The sequence below is a fragment of the Pogoniulus pusillus genome, chromosome 5 (assembly GCF_015220805.1).
Source record: "Pogoniulus pusillus isolate bPogPus1 chromosome 5, bPogPus1.pri, whole genome shotgun sequence".
NCBI lineage: Eukaryota > Metazoa > Chordata > Aves > Piciformes > Lybiidae > Pogoniulus > Pogoniulus pusillus.
Window position 1 is genome coordinate 26,078,432 of NC_087268.1, and position 5,329 is coordinate 26,083,760.

The 5,329-nt window shown below is 47.3% G+C and overlaps 1 non-coding gene across 1 annotated transcript; it reads left to right on the forward strand.

The window, feature by feature from the left end:
• Positions 1-2,914: 2,914 nt before the first annotated feature.
• On the forward strand, positions 2,915-3,078 carry LOC135175741 (U1 spliceosomal RNA). Its single transcript, XR_010302472.1, has one exon. It is a non-coding gene; the product is annotated as a U1 spliceosomal RNA (small nuclear RNA).
• The last annotated feature ends 2,251 nt before the right edge of the window (positions 3,079-5,329 follow it).

A 5,329-nucleotide genomic window follows, 5' to 3' on the forward strand; every position in this document is an offset into this window, starting at 1 on the left:
CCCTGAGCCTCCTCTTCTCCAGGCTAAACAATCCCAGCTCCCTCAGCCTCTCCTCGTAGGGCTGTGCTCAAGGCCTCTCCCCAGCCTCGTTGCCCTTCTCTGGACACGCTCAAGCATCTCAATGTGCCTCCTAAACTGGGGGGCCCAGAACTGAACACAGTACTCAAGGTGTGGTCTAACCAGTGCAGAGTACAGGGGCAGAATGACCTCCCTGCTCCTGCTGACCACACCATTCCTGATGCAGGCCAGGATGCCACTGGCTCTCTTGGCCACCTGGGCACGCTGTTGGCTAAATGTTGCTGCTATATGTAAAGTTATGCTGGAGAGGGCACAGCCTAGAAGTCAAACTTTTGTTTGTTCTTTATTTGGCATGAGAGCAGATGAGTTGACGAAAATCAGTGTGGGGAACCCAGGATTATTGGTCCCTCTTCTTCCCAGGACAGGTGTTACAAGCACTGCTTTTGTAGGTGCACTATGTTCGTGCCTTCAGACCCTCAAAATCTTTACAGCAGCATTAATTTCTTGTGGATTTCCAATAAGATAGAATACCAAGGACAAGTCAAACAGCAAAGCATGAACTATTTTATTTCTCCCCGCTTTCTTTTGCTAAAAGAGCATGAGAAGCACTTGAGGGCAGTTTGAGAAGTGCATCTACCATTCAATATGACAAGTAGGTTAATTGGAATGAAAGAAAATGTGACCCTGGACTACAACTGCCCCTTAAGGGTATTGAGTTTAATGTTGTTGTTATTGTGTTCTGCAACATCGTGAGGCACAACACAGTGACAGGCTCTTCTCAGCACAGGAGCTACTCTCGACAAATGGAGCTGCGCCGAGTGACTCGGATTAAATTTGACTCAATCTCGCCCCAAGAAATCTTTCCTTAGAAAATCCTGTAGCACTCACAAATATTTCAGGAGTGACAATGCTGAGTGTCCAGCTTGGCGGAAAAGCACACGGGCTATAGGGGAGCAATGCGATACGCATCTTGCAGGCAGGAGAACGTGCGGATCACCTGCCATTGCTGCTGCTGGCTGTGCACACAGAAGAATCAGCTCCCTGACGCCGTGTGGATGCTGAGGAAGAAAGCAGTCCTCTTTTTTTCTGCTTTTCAAAGCGGGTGAAAGCGCTGCAAGAAAATGTGTGCAAATGAATGTTAAAGAATGGTGATTTTTAGTCTAATTCACTTGTTCTGGTCTGTTGAATGCAAGACAGTCTCTGTGGAAATTCAGACAGTAAGGGTTTGGGCTAGGAACATTCAAATTTGAGTTGACCTCATTACAGTTCAGTGTTAAAAGCTGTTACTAACATGACTAAAGCTTATTGTCATAAATCAGCCCTTCATTTTTCTGTGAGACTTCACCATGGAATCAGGCGTTGAAGAAGGGAACAAGTTATATTCACACCACAAGGACTTCTTGCATGTCTAATTGGGAAGCATATGGTGATGCCGGCAAGCACAGGGCAGGTTTTGCTCTCTGGCCAATGTCCTTGCAGGCTGATGCCTCCTTCCTTCTTCACCTCTTGCTCCACATAGCCTCAACCAGAGGAGGGCTGAGATGAGAAAAAAGGATGGTACATGGCGGGGTCCTACTGTGGTTACCCCAAGACCTGAGTGAGACCCATTTGGTCTTCTCACTGCAGTCTGTCTTTGGCTATGCATGGAAGAGCACTCGATCTTAACTCTGTGAAGAGCTCCTGCCTGGTAATGCCTTCCTGAGACAAAAGGTCAGGACAAGGGCACAGCTGTAGATAGAGACCACATTCAAGGCTTTAATACTCCCAGGCAAAGCCCAAATTGTGAGAAATGGTAAGAAAGGCAGTGTTAGCAAGAGGATGACAGAAAAATGTGATCTGAGGACATCCTGAAACCAGCTGGGATGTATACACCAGCTAGATCTGGAAGTGCTAGAGTGTTATTGTCTAGGCAGTGGCTATTTTTACTGATCTATGTGAACAGTAGTAGGATATAAAAGCAAAGAAATAAGGTCTCAGGAGTAAGCTCTGGGTAAAGCTGAAAGATACAGTTGTAAATAGAAATCAATCTGACCTTACCTATGATTTTCTGTATTGTATATCCTATAGTAATCCTAAACTAACAATGAAAAAGAAAAAAAAAAAAAAAAGGAAGAAAAAAAAAAAAGATTGCTCATTTCTGCACAGGAGGTGACAGGGAAAAAAGACAGGCAGGAATTCTGTCTGAAGTAAGTATACCCAAGAAGCCCTGAGAGATGGACTCTGCACTGGTTAGACCACACCTTGAGTACTGTGTTCAGTTCTGGGTCCCCCAGATTAGGAGGGACATTGAGATGCTTGAGCGTGTCCAGAGAAGGGCGACGAGGCTGGTGAGAGGCTTTGAGCACAGCCCTACGAGGAGAGGCTGAGGGAGCTGGGATTGTTTAGCCTGGAGAAGAGGAGGCTCAGGGGTGACCTCATTGCTGTCTACAACTACCTGAAGGGTGGTTGTGGCCAGGAGGAGGTTGCTCTCTTCTCTCAGGTGGCCAGCACCAGAACGAGAGGACACAGCCTCAGGCTGTGCCAGGGGAAATTTCGGCTTGAGGTGAGGAGAAAGTTCTTCACTGAGAGAGTCATTGGACACTGGAATGGGCTGCCCGGGGAGGTGGTGGAGTCGCCGTCCCTGGAGCAGTTCAAGGCAAGGTTGGACGTGGCACTTGGTGCCATGGTCTGGCCTTGAGCTCGGTGGTAAAGGGTTGGACTTGATGATCTGTGAGGTCTCTTCCAACCTTGGTGATACTGTGATACTGTGATACTGTGATACTGTAAAATATGAAACACTGCCCTTGTCCCATCTCTTCTTCACAAAACAAGACTGACTCAAACCACAAGCTTTTATGCATCCATTTCCATATTAGTTCTACTGTTTCACCTTAAATGGAATCCATTTCATAGGTTCATACTCACCTGGCAGGGGAGACGCCATGGTCAGGTAGGTGGTTTTCCCAGGATGAGGCTTATCCTTTGCAGTCCAGGTGTGCTGACCCCTGTGATTTCCCCAGATGCAGGAAACTTGACAGCACAATTCATGGTAGTGGAGGGCTGCATTTGTGCTCTTCCCTGCACCTTTTTTTTTTTTTAATTTTTTTTTTAGCTTCCTGGAACAAAACCAAGGAAATTGTTTGTGCAACTAGAGATCAGGTTAGGAAAGCTAAAGCATGGCTAGAACTGAATCTGTTTAGGGACATTAAGAGGAACAAGAATAATTTCTTCAGGTATATTAGTGAGAGGAGGACTAGGGAGAATGTGGGACCCTTCTGGAAGGGAAATAGAGAACTGGTAACAAAGGATATGGATAAGGCTGAGGTGCCAATGACTTCTTTGCCTCAATCTTCAATGGCAAGTGCTCCAAACAACAGAACAAGGGGACACAGTTGCAAGTTGTGCCGGGGAGGTATAGGCTGGATGTTAGGAGGAAGTTCTTCACAGAGAGAGTGATTTGCCATTGGAATGGGCTGCCCAGGGAGGTGGTGGAGTTGCTGTTCCTGGAGGGGTTCAAGCAAAGCCTGGCTGAGGCACTTGGTGCCATGGTCTCTAGTTGACTGGATAGGGCTGGGTGCTAGGTTGGACTGAATGATCTTGGAGGTCTCTTCCAACCTGGTTGATTCTATGATTCTATGATCTACCTGGGCCTGAGTAAGGCATTTGACTCTGTCCCACATGACATCTTGGTCACCAAACTGGAAAAACATGGACTTGATGGGTGGAGTACTTGCTGGATAAGGAATTCTCTGAATAGTTGCACACAGAGAGTAGTGATCAAGGGCACAATGTCCACCTGGGGACCAGTGACAAGTTGTGTCCCTCAGGGGTCAGTGCTGGGACCAGTGCTGCTTAACATCTTTGCCAGTGATATGGACAGAGGAATTGAGTGCACCCTCAGCAAGTTTGCAGACAACACTAAACTGTGTGGCACAGTTGACCTGCTAGAGAGAAGGGATCCATCCAGAGGGACCTGGACAGGCTGGAGAGGTGGGCCCAGGCCCACCTCATGAAATTCAACAAGGCCAAATGCAAGGTCCTGCACCTGAGTCGGCTCAATCCCAAGCACAGAAACAGGCTGGGTGGCAAATGTCTGAGAGCAGCCCTGAGGAAAAAGACTTGATGGTCTTGGTTGATGAAAAGCTCAACAAGAGCCATCAGTGCGCATGTGCAGCCCAGACAGCCAAGTGTGTCCTGGGCTGCATGAAGAGAAGTGTGGCCAGCAGGGCAAGGGAGGGGACTCTTCTTCTTGACTCTTGCTCTCATCAGACCCCACCTGGAGCACTGTGTGCAGTTCTGGAGCCCTCAGCACAGGAAGGACATGGAACTGTTGGAGGAGGGCCACGAAGATGATCAGAGGGCTGGAGCACCTCTGCTATGAGGAGAGGCTATGAGAGTTGGGGGTCTTCAGTCTGGAGAAGAGAAGGGTTTGAGGAGACATTGTAGTGGCCTTCCAGTATCTGAAGGGGACCTACAGAAGGGCTGGGGAGGAACTATTGACAAGGTCTTGTAATGACAGGATGAGGAGTAATGGGTTTAAACTGGCAGAGGGAAGATTTAAACTGGATGTTAGGAAAGGGTTCTTTACAGTGAGGCTGGTAAAACACTGGAACGGGTTGCTCAGGGAGCTTGCTTCCTGCAGATGTTCAACTCTAGGTTAGATGAGGCCTTGAGCAATCTCCCTGGAGGTGTTCAAGGCTAGGCCAGATGAGGCCTGAGCGAATAGATGTCCCTGCCTGTGGCAGGAGGTTGGAACTAAATGATCTTTGAGGTCCCTTCCAACCTAAACTGTTCTGTGATTCTATGATTCAGTTGTACAGGTATCACTAACATCACTGGGGCAGGATTGTATCCTGAACAATAAACAGCAAAACTGTAAGTGCTGCTTAGACCCAAATCTATTCTCTGGCAGCAGAGAAAGGCTTCAAGAGTCTTAAAAAGGTGAATTACTAAGTGAGATTAAAATATTTCTCAAACTGTAGTAGATTGGCCTCAGACCTGGTGAGCTGTGATTTGAATATTTTGAATTATCTAAACATTTTTTACATCCTTGCGTTCCTTTGGGGTTTGTAAACCTTCGTTGAAGGATGCAATTGCAGGGGAACACAGGCAAAGGTGTGAGGGCACCTAGGCACTTAACAGCTCTAAAAATCTGAGTGGAGATGTCTGCATTGCGTTCTTAGGGAAACAGACCAATGGTGGTTGTTCTTGACACCTGCAAAGACTGTGAGCTTAAAAGCACAATCTGACAAGCTGTTCTTGTTGCTGATGTGGCTTATGTGTTCTGCTCTGCTGTAGCAGTGTGTTAGTCCTTTATTCTTCTGGCCACTGT